Raw genomic sequence first — 14,665 nt, 5'->3', positions numbered from 1 at the left:
CATGCCTCCAGCTGTGTTTTACTATAATTAAATTATATAATTTAATATAACTAAATTATATAATTAATTATACTGACATTTGCAAACCTGTTCTTTAAATCCCTTAACACAAGGCACATTGGTTCCTTTCCATGCTTAATGGGTATTTTGTCTCATTAAGGAAAACCTGGCTTTTGATTTATTCTTTATACTTTCTACTTTTTTCTCAACTTTTTTGTCTTTACTTTCCTTGTTTTTAATTTAGCTACATTTGGAATGCAAATATTTATGGATTATGAATGAAAAATTCTTTGTCACATTTCATACTTTGACCTTGAATTTTGGTTTGCATTCATCTATACAACTTGGGCCTTTTTTTTTCAGTGACCTTTGGCTTCCCCCCACCACCACACCCGTGCTCTGGAGATTGGACCCGGGAACCGGAGCCCCCCTCCTTTCCCTTCCTCCCAACCCCAGCATTTATTTTAGTATCGTCTTTCTATTTTAGAGGTAGTGGGGTTTGAACTCAAGGCTTTGCTCTACCACTTGAGCCACGCCCCCTACCCTGTGTTTCCTGTTTCGACCTTTTCTTTGACATCAGCGAATGTACTCCAGACATTGGTTCCTTTCACCTCCTCCTGTTGCTAATATTTTGGGAGTTATTCTGTCATAAATAATTTATTCATTAAATACATAAGACAATATTAGTTTTTTTTGCAACTACCTGTCTTTAGATTTATCTATTGAAGTATGTTTATAAATCATTTGCTTTTTAAATTCTGGCCCCAGCCTCCTCCAGTGGGGATGAACCCAGCTTCATGCATGCTAGGCAGTGCTCTGCCACTAGCCACACCTTTGTGCTGGCTGTCCTTTTTTTGCAGTTTCAGCTAAACATAAGCCACAATAGAATCTGTAATGTAGAAATGACTGACAGAAGTAGGTTCACGTGTGTTAGGGCGATCATAAGGTCAGCCATGTTAGGCCCAAATCCCCCTCACAGTTGACTGGCTAGAAACTCCCCACCCGGCTCATTCTATGAGTCCCCCACTTATCTCCCTTAGCTAGCCACAAAAGAATTTTCTCACCTGCTGACCTTCCTGGGACTTCTCCCAAGCTTCCTATACTACCCCCAGTCTGTAAGCAGCGGTAGGCTCCAGCTCTCTTGTTGGAGACCCCTTCCACAGGGGGGAAGGTTTCTTCTCCCAAATAAAGCCTGTGCTGACATTGAGTCATCTCACCTATCTCTGTGCCTTTTTTATTTTTATTTTTGAAGACACTGGGGTTTTTTAACTCAGGTCCTCAGTCATACTAGCCTCACCGTCTCCATCTCCATAACTTTTTCATCTTTCCAAACTGAAACTACCCAGTAAACAAAATCTCCATCTTCCCCTCCTCCCTCCATTCTACTTCTGTCTCTAAATTTGACTCCTCCAGGAACCCCGGTGAAATGGACATTCTGAGATGCCTGGTCTGGCTCACTAAGCCTATGTCTCTAAGCACTATCTATGTTACAACAGGGGTCAGAGTTTCCTTTAAGGCTGAGTAATATAAATATTCCTCTGCATGTATACGCCACATTTTCTTTTTCCATTTATCTGTGAATAGACTAGGGTCGCTTTCACTTGCTCCTGTTGTAAATAATGCTATGAACTTGAGTGTTCAGATAGCTGTTTGAGTCTCTGTTCATGTCTTTTGGCATACACCCAAAAATGAATTGCTGGATCACGGAGTAATTCCAGTTTATTTTGTTTGTTGTGGTGCTGGGGAGGAACCCTGGGCCTCTTGCATGCTAGGCATGCACTGTGCCACCCAGCCACATGCCTAGCCCTTATTTTAATTTTTTGAAGACACATCATACTCTTTTCCACTGCCGTCCTTGCATTTTGAATAAACCCAAGCTTGCTATGTGCTATTGGATTTGATTTGCTAATGTTTGCTTTAAGAGTTTGGCATCAGGCTTGGCTCAGTGGCAGAGCATTTGCCCAGCATGCACAAGGCCCTGGGTTTAATCTCTAGTATAGTCAATAAAACAACAGCAACAATAAAAATCTTTGCAGCTGGTAGCTCACACCTGTAATCCTAGCTACTTGGAAGGCTGAGATTGAGAGGCTCTCAGTTAGAGGCCAGTCTGGGGAAATAATTTAAGACAGCCACACCTCCAAAACAACCAGAGCAAAATGGATGGACTGAAGGTGTGGCTCAAGTGGTAGAGAACCTGCTTTGCAAGTGCAAAACCCTAAGTTCAAACACCAGTCCCACCAAAAAAAAAAAAAAACAAAACTTGCATTTGTATGAGTTTGAAGAAATGAACTTGTGTTACCTAGCCTCCTAATGTGTATTAAAATACTTTTTTTTTTTCCTTTTCTTTATTTGTGGCCCTGGAGTTTGAACTCAGGGCCTCCCACTTGCTAGGCATGTGCTCTACCACTTGAGCCACTCCACCAGCCCCAAATACTCGTTTTTGCTCTTTTGAATTCTAGAGCTTGGGTATAACTAAATCTTCAGATTTGGGCTGGCAGAGTGGCTCAAGCAGTATCGTGCTGCCTAGCAAGTGTGAGGCACTGAGTACTGCCCAAAAAAAAAGAAGTTTTGATTTCAGATTTAATCATGAGAATTTTAATAATTCCCCCATTTAAGTTTGTTTTTGTTTTGGTTTGGTTTTTGTCAGTTTTGAGGATGTAACTCACGGCCTCATGCTTGCATTTTTACCATTTAGCCTCACCTCCAGTCCTTTAGCTTTTAGTTTGTTTTTCAGCTGTGTCTCACCAAATTGCTGTGGTTTACATCAAATTGAGAGGCAGGCCTCTCTGCCTCTCAATTTGCTGGGATTACAGGTATGTGCGACCACACCCAGTCATTTCTCCCTTTTTATCCCTAGTCTTCTCTTTTCGTTCATAGTGCTTCTTATAGCCCTTCTCTCCGTTTTTAGAAATCTTTTATAAATCTGGTTTTCATTTTATTGAATTGTATTCACCTCTGTTTTCTTGGGTACATTTTGTTCTTAGTCTGGCAGCTTAACTCAGCTTTCATCCTCTCTGCTTTTCTAACATCTTAAGTTTACAGATTTTCCTTAACACTAATTTATATACCTCAGGTTTGCTAAGCAGTTGTCATTGCAATTCAGTATAAACATTTTCCATTAGTTTTGACTAATGAGTTATTATTTAAATAACTTTAATCTTTAGTATTTCACTATCAAACATAGAGATTTTAAGTTTTAATTTATTATTTTATTTATTTTGGGGACGGTATTGGGGTTTGAACTAGGGCTACCAGGCGCTCTACCACTTGACCACTCCAACAGCCCTTTTTTGTGATGGGTATTTTCAAGATTGGGTCTCATGAACTATTTGCCCAGGCTGGCTTCAAACTGGATCCTCCTTATCTCTGCTTCCTGAGTAGCTAGGATTACAGGCGTGAGCCACCAGAACCTGGCTATATCGCTTTTTAAAAATCCATTCATCAGCTGTAGGCCATCGGGATTGTTTCCATAGCTTGGCTATTGTGAACAGCACTGCGATGATCATGGGTGTGCAGGTGTCTACTGTGTTCTGACTTACAGCTTTTCAGGCACTTGCACAGACGCAGCATCCTCAGGTCATATGGCAGATCTATGTTTAGTTTTTTGAAGAGCCTCCATACTGTTTTCCATAGTGGTTGCACTAATTTACATTCCCACCAGCAGTCTCAATCTCATTGCTCTTTATAGATCTGTTTAAGTTGCCAATGGCCTCTTGGTTCAATTTTGGTGGGTCATATGTATCAGGAAATGCATCTGTTTCTTCATTTTCCAGTTTGTTAGAATATAGGTTTTCAAAATATTCTCATATAACCTTCTGAATTTCATTGGTGTCTGTTATAATATCCCCTTTTTCATCTCTGATTTTATTAATTTGGGCCTTCTCCTTTCTTTCGGCAGTTTGGCTAAAGGTTTGTCAATCTTGTTTATTTTTTCAAAGAACCAACTTTTTGTTTCACTGATTTGTTGTATCCTTCTTTTGATCTCCAATTCTTTGCTTTCAGTTCTGATCTCTATAATTTCTTTCATTCTAGTACTTTTGGGATTGGCTTGTTCTTGTTTTTCTAAGAATTTGAGGTGCATCCATGTGCTTCTGCCTTGATGTACTGCTGCTGCCACAGGCCCAAAGCAACATGGCCAAGCAACCATGGAGTGGAACCTCAGGATTGTGATTGAGCCAAAAGAAACCTTCCCCCTGTGCTTACCTCAGATACTTAATCACAGTGACTGAAAAAAATTAGTATGAATCCGCTCTGCCCTTTCTCCCATGTCCTAGGCTGTCCTTTGCCAATGCCTGCTCCAGCTTCGCACACAGCATCCTCTGTGTGACGTGCACTCCTTCCATTCCATCTGATGACTCAAGCTCAGGGAGGTTGTTGATCCTTCTTCTGTTAGCAGTGGTAGGTTTTCTGGTTCTGTTTGTTCTTAATTCTTACAAATTCCATCTTCCTTTTTTTCTTCCCTTGACCTGATTCAAAAATATCTATCAATTTTGGTTTTGTTGTTTGCTTGTTTGTTTTGGAATGGAGTCCAGTGTAGTCTTTTTTTTTTTTTTCCTTTATTCATATGTGCATACAATGTTTGGGTCATTTCTCCCCCACTTCCCTCCAGTGTAGTCTTAAATTTATGGACTCAAGTGATCCTTATGCCTCAGCCTCCCAACAAGCTGGGACTACAGCTGTGTGTCACCATGCCCAACTAAAATCTACCAATTTTGATTATTTATCCTGATCTCCATCAAAGGGGGTGTGATTTTTTTTTTTTTTCCAAGCAGTGTGGGTATTGTTGGCAGTGGTGAACTCAGAGCTGGTAAGACCACAAGGACAACAAGGTTTGGATAACATCCTTCTGTCATCCACCAGGTGTTAGCATTGCTCTTTCCCACTCACCTTGTTAAACACCTGAATGGAGGGTCTCTTCCTTTCCACCTTGCCAGGTCAGGCGGTTTTGCAATGCAGTGCAATAGATAAAACCAAAGATAAGGCCTATGCGAGGCTGGAGGAGGTGTGGGATTTAGTTCTCCTCCCCTCAGGATGCAACATTTGCACTCTGGGTTGCAACTCTGACTTAACCTGATAACTGGTTTTGAGCAAAAGTCGTAATGTTAGTGATCTGCAATCAAAAAGGGGGAGGGGGGTTTTGAACTTGGGGTCTCATGCTTGCTAGGCAGGCATGCAACTGTTTTAGCCACACCTCCAGCCCCAGTATAGTACATTTTAAAACCTTTATTTTCTTGTAATCTAGTTAATGTTCATTATAGTGAACACTGACAGCTTGAGGTCATAGTGTGGGAAATCAGACAATTTCTATCATTTTGTTATTTTTCTTTTGGTTGACCTATTCCAAAGTGGATATATATATATATATTCCTAAGCTATATATATATATATATTCCTAAGCTATATATATATATATATTCCTAAGCTCATATTCTTACTCAGTTTCTCAATAAAATTCTTCAGTATATAAATTTTTATTTCTTTATATTTCAGGTGACTTTTTTTTTTCAAGATCTTGAGTTCTAGAGTCTAGCTAGTGTTCAAAAACAAAAATAACTCTTTAGGAGGAGAAATCAAAATCCAGTCTTAACAACATATCTACAGTGTCCAGTGTACACTTAAAAATGGCTAAGGAACAGGAAAATATCTCAGATACTGAAATAAAGCAATTAGCAGAAATTGACAGGGAGATAGACTCAATTCTGGATCTGAAGTACAAAGACATATCAGCAACTATTAGGAAGAAGCTTAAGGTCTTGGCGGAAATGCAAGACCTGATGTTTGAAGACATAAGGGAAACCCTTAAAAATGACCTAAAAGAAATGTTAGAAGTTATACCTAGTGTGAAAAATTCAAAGAACTCCACTAGCAGGAAAGAGTCACAAGAAGTAAAAGATTTAACCTCACAGAAAATAGAATTGGCAGAGAAACCAGAAGGGAAAAACTCTAAAATAGATGAGGATATTGAAAACTTTACCTTTAACGGAAAGAAAATAAATGCACTGGATAGCAAATTAGACAAAGCTGAAAAGTACAATAATCAAGGAAAAAGATTGTCACAGGCTGAATCTCAAAATTTCAAAATCATACAAAGCATGGGAGAAGCCTCATGCAATACCAATGACAGAGGTAGAAATTGCAGTATCCTTGTAGAAGTTCCAAAAGGAGAGAGTCAAAGGAAGGGGGAAGATGAACAAGTCAAAGAAATGGAAGAGGAAGAATACCTTCACAACATAAAGAATCAAGAGAAGGTGTTAACAGCCTCCAAAGAGGAAAAAACATTGGCAGATGAAGGAGCCACACTTAGGCTGGCGGCTGACTTTTCCTCAGCAACACTGAGTGTTAATAAGCAATGGGGTGACATCTTCAACATTCTGAGAGAAAATGGTTTTGAACCTAAACTTCAGTGCAAGGTGCAGCTAACGTTGCAATATGATGGTGAAACGAAGATGTTTTCAGACCTTCAAAGCCTCAGCAAATTTACCACCCAAAAATCTGTCATGAAAGAATTGCTGAAAGATGTACTCCCACAAAATGAAAAAAAATGTCAAGGAGGAAGGAGATATGAGATTGAAGAAAAAGTGGTATGTATACAAATCTGTAAAACTTGTGTATAAAGTATAATGATTGATATAGTTATTTTGAAGGTTAAATCAATTTTTTTTAATTGATTTTTAAAGAAATAATTCCTTAAGTGTTGTGTGGTGGTGCACACCTGTAATCCCACTCCAAAGGCTGGGGAGAATGTGGAGTTCTAGGCTAGCCTGAGCTATGTAGCAAGATCTTGTCTCCCAGAGGAAAACAAAAAAAGTCTTAAAAGAAAACACTCTTAGCAAACATGAGGCTCTGAGTTCAAACTCCAGTACCACCAATAAATAAATAAAAACATTAAAAATAATGGGTTACACTAGGCATGGTAGCTTGTGCCTACAATCCCAGCTACTTAGAAAGTAGAAATCAGGAGAATTTTGGTTTGAGACCAGCCTGGACAAAAAGATTTATGTTATGGTGTGTGTCTATAATCCCAGCTGTACAGGAGGCACAGGTAGGAGGATTGTAGTTTGAGGCCAGGCTGGGTAAAAATGTGAGAGCCTACACAAGAAAACTGAGTAAAAGACTCAAGCTCAAGTGGTAAAGGCTCCAGTACTGCCAATATAATGGTGGTGGTGATAATGGTTTGAAACTTTGTTTTTTGGGTTTTTTTTTTTTTTTTAGGGTATTGGGATTTAAACTTGGCCTCGTGCCTGCTAGGCAACTGCTCTACCTTTTGAGCCATTGCTCCAGCCCTCGTGAAACTTTTTTATGAGTGGTGTTGGAAGCTTGGAAGATGTGAGCAAAGGTTAAGGGTTGTTAGGGAGAATTTTAAACACATTCTAGACGGTCACAGGAAAAGTAATTCCCAGATGTTGAAACTTAAGGGTAAACACCAGAACAATAGCCTTTAAATCATTAAAAGCAAAAAAAAAAAAAAAAAAAAAAACTGAATTGAATGATTCAACTAAAAAGCTTCTAGTGTTAAGAATAGCACCAAAAATATCAAGTGGAAATAGTTGGGTTCAATTTTCAGTGTGTAAAATCCTGCTAGGTCCTCTTCACTAGCAATCAAGGAAATTCAAGTAATATTATTTTAGTAAAACCTATCAGATAGTAGTAGATCAATGACAATACCCAGCTTTGATAGCATTCCATGTATTAAGGTTTTTTTCCCCTTTTTTGGTGGTACTAAGGATTGAACTCAGGGCCTCACACTTGCTAGGCAGACACTCTACCACTGAGCCATCCCACCAGCCCAAGGTTGTTTCTTTCATATATCCTTCTAGATTGTATTGTCATGTCTTTGATCCTTTCTTATTGAAAAGAATTTGACTTTTTTTGGTGGGGGGAGGGACTGAGATTTGAACTCATAGCTTTGTGCTTACAAAGTGGGCACTCTACACTTGAGCCACACCTCCAGTCCACTTTGTTGTGGTTAATTTGGAGATGGGGTCAAGTGAACTATTTGCCTGGGCTGACCTCAAACCACCATCCTCTCCATCTCAGCCTCCCTAGTAGCTAGGATTAAAGGCATGAGCCACCAGCACCCAACTGACTTTTTTTGCAGAACTGGGTTTGAATTCAGGGCCCTGCAGTTGCTGCGTAGGTGCTCTACCATTTTGAGCCATGCCTCCAGTCCTAGAACCGTGATACTTCTGATTTCCACCTTCCAAGTAGCTGTGATTACAGGCATGAACACCATCCCTGACCTATAAATAGTTTTAAATTGAGCCTGTACTCCTAATCAAAACCTGTCTTTCTTTTAGGTGATGTTGCTACAGTTAAAACTGCAAGTGGGATCTTTTTAAAAATTTTAATTTGTTCTTGTCTTGTATTTATTTTTGGGGGGGGACTTGGGTTTTGAACTCAGGGCTTTGCACTTGCAAAGCAAGTGCTCTACTGCTTGAACCACACCTCCAGTTTTTTCTGGTTATTTTGGAGATGGGGTCTTGAACTATTTGCCTGGGCTGTCCCCAAACCACAAGCAAGCTGGGCATTGGTGCTCACTCCTGTAACCAAAGCTACTCAGGAGGTAGAGATCAGGAGGGTTGCGGTTTGAAGCCAGCCTGGGCAAATAGTTTACAAGACATCATCTCAAAAACAACCCAACACAAAAATAGGGTTGGCAGCATGGCAAAAGTGGTAGAGCACCTGCCTAGCAAGTGTGAGGCCCTGAATTCAAGCCCCAATACTGTAAAAAAAAAAACAAACAAACAAGTAACAGGGGCTGGAGGTGTAGTTCAGTGTGTAGAATGCTTCCTTAGCATGTGCAAGGTCCTGAGTTCAATCCCCATCAGGACAAAAAAATTAATATTAACATTTTTCCAGATCTTTGCTCATTGTCAAAATGGCAGTCATATTAAATTTAGGGAATGAAGTAAAAGTTATAATTCTTTAAAGGACATATAATTTATTTCATTTTTAATTTTAATTTTTTTTTATTCATATGTGCATACAATGTTTGGGTCATTTCTCCCCCCTTCTCCCCACCCCCTCCCTTCTCCCCCATCCTCTCCCTGTCCCCCCCACCCCCCTTGCTTCCAGGCAGAAACTATTTTGCCCTTATCTCTGATTTTGTTGAAGAGAGAGTATAAGCAATAATAGGAAGGACCAAGGGTTTTTGCTAGTTGAGATAAGGATAGCTATACAGGGAGTTGACTTGCATTGCTTTCCTGTGCATGTGTTACTTTCTAGGTTAATTCTTCTTGAACTAACCTTTAAGGACACATAATTTAAATAAATAATTTGTTTTAATTTTCAGGGTAAATCACTAGTAGATTCAAAGCATGAAGCTGGAGGAACAACAAATGATGGCTTGAGCTTCCTGTTCATCAAAGAGGTAAGAGTTTGTAGGCCAGAGGTGAAGAACTTAGAGATCCAGGAGAAAGAGGCTTCAGAATGGAAGGAAAAAGAAGCCCCCATGTTGGAAGAGCAAGAGCCCTCAGGACTGGAGGGTGAGGAAACCTCAGAAACAGAGGAAGAGGATGGAGAAGAAACCATAGAGATGGAAGAAGAGGAGGGAGAAGAGGCCTCAGGGTTAGAGGAAGAAGAGGAGGAGGAAGGAGAAGAGACCTCAGGTGAGGAGGAAGAGGGTGAAGAGATCTCAGTAATACATGAAGAATGGGACACAACCTTTCAGCATCTTACTGTGGTAGATACAAAGCTTGGAAGTGAGGAAATAACCAGGGATGACTTGGAGATTAATTTAATTGATTTGGTAGTGGATTCTGAGTCAGAGGAAGAAGAGGAAATTGGAATGACAAAGACTACTTCCCAGACTAAGAAAAAACAGACCTTATATGAACTTAAAGAAATTGCTTTTAGTTACTTGATTTGGGACTCTGAGAAGAAAAAGTTGGTAAAACGTCATATGGTAAACAAAACCCAGGAGAAAGTGAAAACACCCATACCCAGAAATCAAGGAATTGGTACACCTTGTCTGACCTTATATTTAGCTTCTCCCACAAAATCACTAGAGATAAGTAATGGTGAAAATAAAAAGCATTCATGTACAAATGCAAGTGCTCCATCAGGAATCACTCCGTTTTTAAGGCAAACAGAGAAGGAGAGATACAAGACTTTGCAATTAGAAGAGCTAACATCCAAAGAAGCAGACTTAATCCAGGAAACAGAAGAAAACTTTAGGAGAGGTGTGATCTGTGTCTTGAGAGAAATCCAAGAGGAGGTTGGAAAAATAAAATATTGCAATCTCCGTGTCTTGGATATTAAAAATTCAATAGATGATCTCTATAACACTTTGGGCATACTTGAAATGAAAATGAATGGTCTAGAAGAACAAATGGAAGAATTCTCTAATGATACAATGCAAATGGCCAAGCAGATAATCAATAAAGAAAGGCTAAGAGATAGAGAGGACAGATTCAGAAGCGCCAACATCCGTTTGATAGGAATTCCAGAAAAAGATAACAAAGAGAATGAAGCAGAGGACATAATTAAGGAAATAATTGAAGAAAACTTTCCAGAGTTAAAGAAAGATTCAGATCTTGAAGTTGTCAGTGCTAACCGAATACCCAGTACAATTGATGAAAACAGACTCACTCCTAGACATATCTTGGTAAAGTTTTGGAACTCTAGTGATAAACATAAAATCATAAAGGCTTCCAGAGAGAGAAAAGAGATAACCTACAGAGGAACCAGAATCAGATTGACAGCCGACTTATCATTGGGTACCTTGGATGCTAGAAGTCAATGGGCCAATATCATAAAAGTTCTGAAAGAAGAAGGCTTTCAACCTCGAATCCTGTATCCAGCCAAATTGGCATTCAATTTTGAGGGTAAGACAAAGGTATTTTTTGATATTGAAGAATTCAGGAAGTTTATTTCTTGTGTACCCTCTTTGAAAGAATTACTAGAGAATACACTTTAGTTATTTAGGATGCTTCCTCCTACCAAAACATCCAAGAAAAATTCAAGTACACCTGAAAAATGAGAACTCCTGTCCTTAACGGTGGACAACCAACAGCTTACTTGGAGATGAAGGGAAGGAACTGTTAGGCTGATCAAGTTAAAGGGTGTATTTTAAAATTTTAATGGCAACCATTCTAGCTTGCATAGGAGTAAACTTTCTATCTTGTCACTGTAACTGTAGATGGGAAAATGGAAACACACAGGGGAAAGGTTCCAGATAAATTGGAATAGAAAAACTGCAGCAAGTGCGGGGTCTGAGCTCAATCCCTAGTACCACTGGTGGGGGAAGCAAAGTCTGCATGCATCAAGAGGAGGAAATTTCATAATGCAAATTTCAGGATGTGAACCTCTGCATTAAAACTTGTATTAGAATATGCTTCATTTGCTTCTATTTTATATTTCCAAAGGTGCTTTGGCACTACCGTGACTTACATTTCATTGCCTAAACCCATCAATGGATCAAGTCTTTCCCCCAAACATGTAACATTAGTGAGTTTTCAGTTGTTAAATTACTTAAAATGAAGTTAATCACGCTAATGAAAAAATTAGGAGCAAAAAAGTGATTTAACGATTTTTAAGGCTTTTGCTACAAGAACTCAGTTTATTTAACTCCCATCCCCACCCCCAAAAAAAGAGCCAGTGTGTCCTGTCTAGTCTCTCCTTTTCTCAGTTCTGCCAACCCTGCCCTGCAAGGACCACCTGCAAAATCCCTGTTTAAAGTGCCCTGGCCTCTCAACAGCAGGCTTCAGGCCCAGTTCTGTGAGAATGCAGGCAAGTTGCTGAGTTCTGTTGAGGCTCAAGTTCCTTAATCTGTAATTGGGTCAATCCCTTCCCACCAGTCTTTTTATGAAGATTCCTTGCAGTGACAATTGTGCCCATAGGAGAATCCTCAGTGGGTGGGAGCCCTGCTGCTTCTCTCCCTAGTGCTGGGGATTGAACCAGGGCCTCGCACTCCCTAGCCCTGTCATGTGAGGCTGCTTCACTGAGTCAAGGATGGGTTGGGAAGATGGACACATTAGTCATAGCTGCCTTACTTTGTTACACTGCTTTGTGCTGGAGTGGCTTACAAAAGTTTCCCTACATGGTTTTGTGTTTTTTAAAATCTTGTTTAAGTAATACAAAAAAGGTTTCCACACACCTTTTGCCCTGATTCTAGAAACATCTTTACATTGCTAGTACAGTGTTATTAACCAGATCTTTTATGTTTATATAGCACAAGTTACTACAAACTTATTACAAATTTATCCTGGCATGGTAATCCAATCTTGTAGTCCCAGCACTTTGAAGGGTGAAGTAGGAGGATGGAAAATTCAAGGTCAGCTAGGGCTATATGGACACACCACCACCCCGCCCCAAGAAACCACTACAAGTTATGCATGTGTAATTTTTTAATTGGCTGCAGGGGTTGAACTCAGCCTTATGCTTGCTAGGCAAGTGCTCTTTCACTTGAGCCACGCTCCCAGCTCTATAATTCATTGTTTCTGGTTCTGGAAATTAAACACTGCATTTATACTGTACTCAGTAGCTTGCCAGCAGTAGACACCTAAACTGGTTCTTAACTTCCCAGTCCAAACAATCCTACTTAGAAATGTCCTTCTCCCTGCTGCCCCAGATGTGTAACCACCATCAATACATAGAATTGTTCAGGACCCCCTAAAATTCTCCTGTCTCTTCCCCCCATCCAGCTCCTGATGCACTGATTTGCATCCCTGCATACAAAAGGCTTGGTTTTCTTGAGCAGTGACTTTGTCCCTGATCCCTGAGACATGTAGTTCTCTTCCAACTTCCCCCACCCCAACACACACACACCTCATGCTTAGCCTTGATTTCAACTCAAGAAACCAGACCGAAAAAACCACGTAGCTCAAAGGAAAGCTCCCAGCAGAAAGTCTGTTGTACTGTTTGTCCAAAGAGGGATTTGCAGGTGACACAGGGAACTCCCACACCTGCTCTGAAGGCTGGTTGGGGTGAAGGCTACTGAGCCCTGGGAAGGTCAGGCACTCTGGCAGCTTGCACCTTGCCAGGGGACACTGGCCATCTCGGGCAGGAATGGAAGCAGGAGACTCCACAGAAGGAACCCAGTTCTGTGGGACTCAGTAAAGGCTGACTCTAGCCTCAGCTCAGTTAGCAGGTGCCTGAAGCTGACAGCCTTATTGGCCCACACAATGGCCTATCGCCTCCTCTTCATGTTTAAGGGTGTTTTTTTTTTTTTTTTTCATTTTTCTTTTATTACTCATATGCATATAAGGCTTGGTTCATTTCTCCTCCCTGCCCCCACCCCCTCCCTTACCACCCACTCCGCCCCCTCCCTCCCCCCCCCCAGCTCAATACCCAGCAGAAACTATTTTGTAAGGTAAGGGTGTTTTCTTGATCTGTTTAAGTATCTTCAATTTATTTTGTCTATCTCTCTCTCTTTTTTTTTTTTTTTTTTTTTGCGGTACTGGGGTTTGAACTCAGAGTCTACACCTTGAGCCACTCCACCAGCCCTTTTTCATGATGAGTTTTTTCGAGATAGGATCTCAAAAACTATTTGCCAGGGCTGGCTTCGAACTGCGTCCCTGCTGATCTCTGCCTCCTGTTTAGCTGGGATTACAGATGTGAGCACCAGTGTCCAGCGCCCAACTTTAATTTCTCTTTTAGGTCTGTGTAGTGTCATTCAGAGCTGAGTTCTTTCATTTAAGAATGTAGACTGTACTTGAATGCCATTGGATTTTTCCAAATACACTATAATTTTTGATAAAGAGATTTCCCAAGCGGCTTGGCTGTGGAATCTTGATTTGGGGCAACTCCCCAGTGACTACTGGTCAGGTCCTATTTTGAGTTTTTTTATGCTTGTGGATTGGCTTGGGTTTTGACATCTTGAAAATGCAGGCCACATACCCACTCGTGGTACAGGCTCAGGTTCCAATTTCAGAGTTGCAGTCTGGGAAGAATCGCCCTTGTCTCGCTAAGAACTTGGGCTAATGGAAGGACATTTGGATTCCTGTTTGTAGCTGGGCAGCTCAACCCTGGCTCCAACTGAAAACAAATAGTCCAACAAAATTGAATTCATGCATTCATTAGAATACTACGGGCATTTTAACCCAAACCTCTGAAGTAGCCTATATCTGTTACTGTTCCCTTCATGGGCTGTACTACCTCATCTTCTACTCTGATACTATGGAGTCCCTGTCCTCTTTCTTGCATTGAGACACATTTTTTTTTTCTTTTTCTTGTTACTGGGGCTTGAACTCAGGGCCTCACACTTGCTAGGTAGGTGCCCTATCACTTGAGCCACTCCATCAGCCCCTTTTTTGTGTTGGATATTTTCAAGAGAGGGTCTCTGAAACTATTTGCCCTGCCTGGCCTTAAACCATGAACCTCCTGATCTCTGCATCTGTAATCCTCTAGAGCCACTGGTGCCCAGGAGGACATATTTTCTTATATATATATAAGAATATTACATAATATTATTATATTATCTATATAAGAATATTATAAGACTAATATTGTATTCTTATAAATGATATAAGAATATATATGTTCATATATATGTATATATATTTGGTGGCACTGGGGTTTGAACTCAGGTCTCAGGCACTCTTACTGCTTGACCTGCTCTGCCAGCTCCATTAAATTTTTTTTTTTGTAGTACTATTAAAATATTTTAGTGCTTGTATTTTAAAGGTTCTTTATTTAGTATTTCCATGTCGCTCACAGAATGTTG

The 14,665-nt window shown here is 40.3% G+C and overlaps 1 long non-coding RNA gene across 2 annotated transcripts in view; it reads right to left on the bottom strand.

The window, feature by feature from the left end:
* LOC141424925 (uncharacterized) overlaps window positions 1–14,665 on the bottom strand; it is a 53,917-nt gene that overhangs the window by 30,228 nt on the left and 9,024 nt on the right. The gene's annotated exons all lie outside the window — the stretch shown is intronic.

This window comes from Castor canadensis, chromosome 7, assembly GCF_047511655.1.
Source record: "Castor canadensis chromosome 7, mCasCan1.hap1v2, whole genome shotgun sequence".
Classification (NCBI taxonomy): Eukaryota; Metazoa; Chordata; class Mammalia; order Rodentia; family Castoridae; genus Castor; species Castor canadensis.
This window is presented reverse-complemented; position numbering and strand designations above follow the sequence as displayed.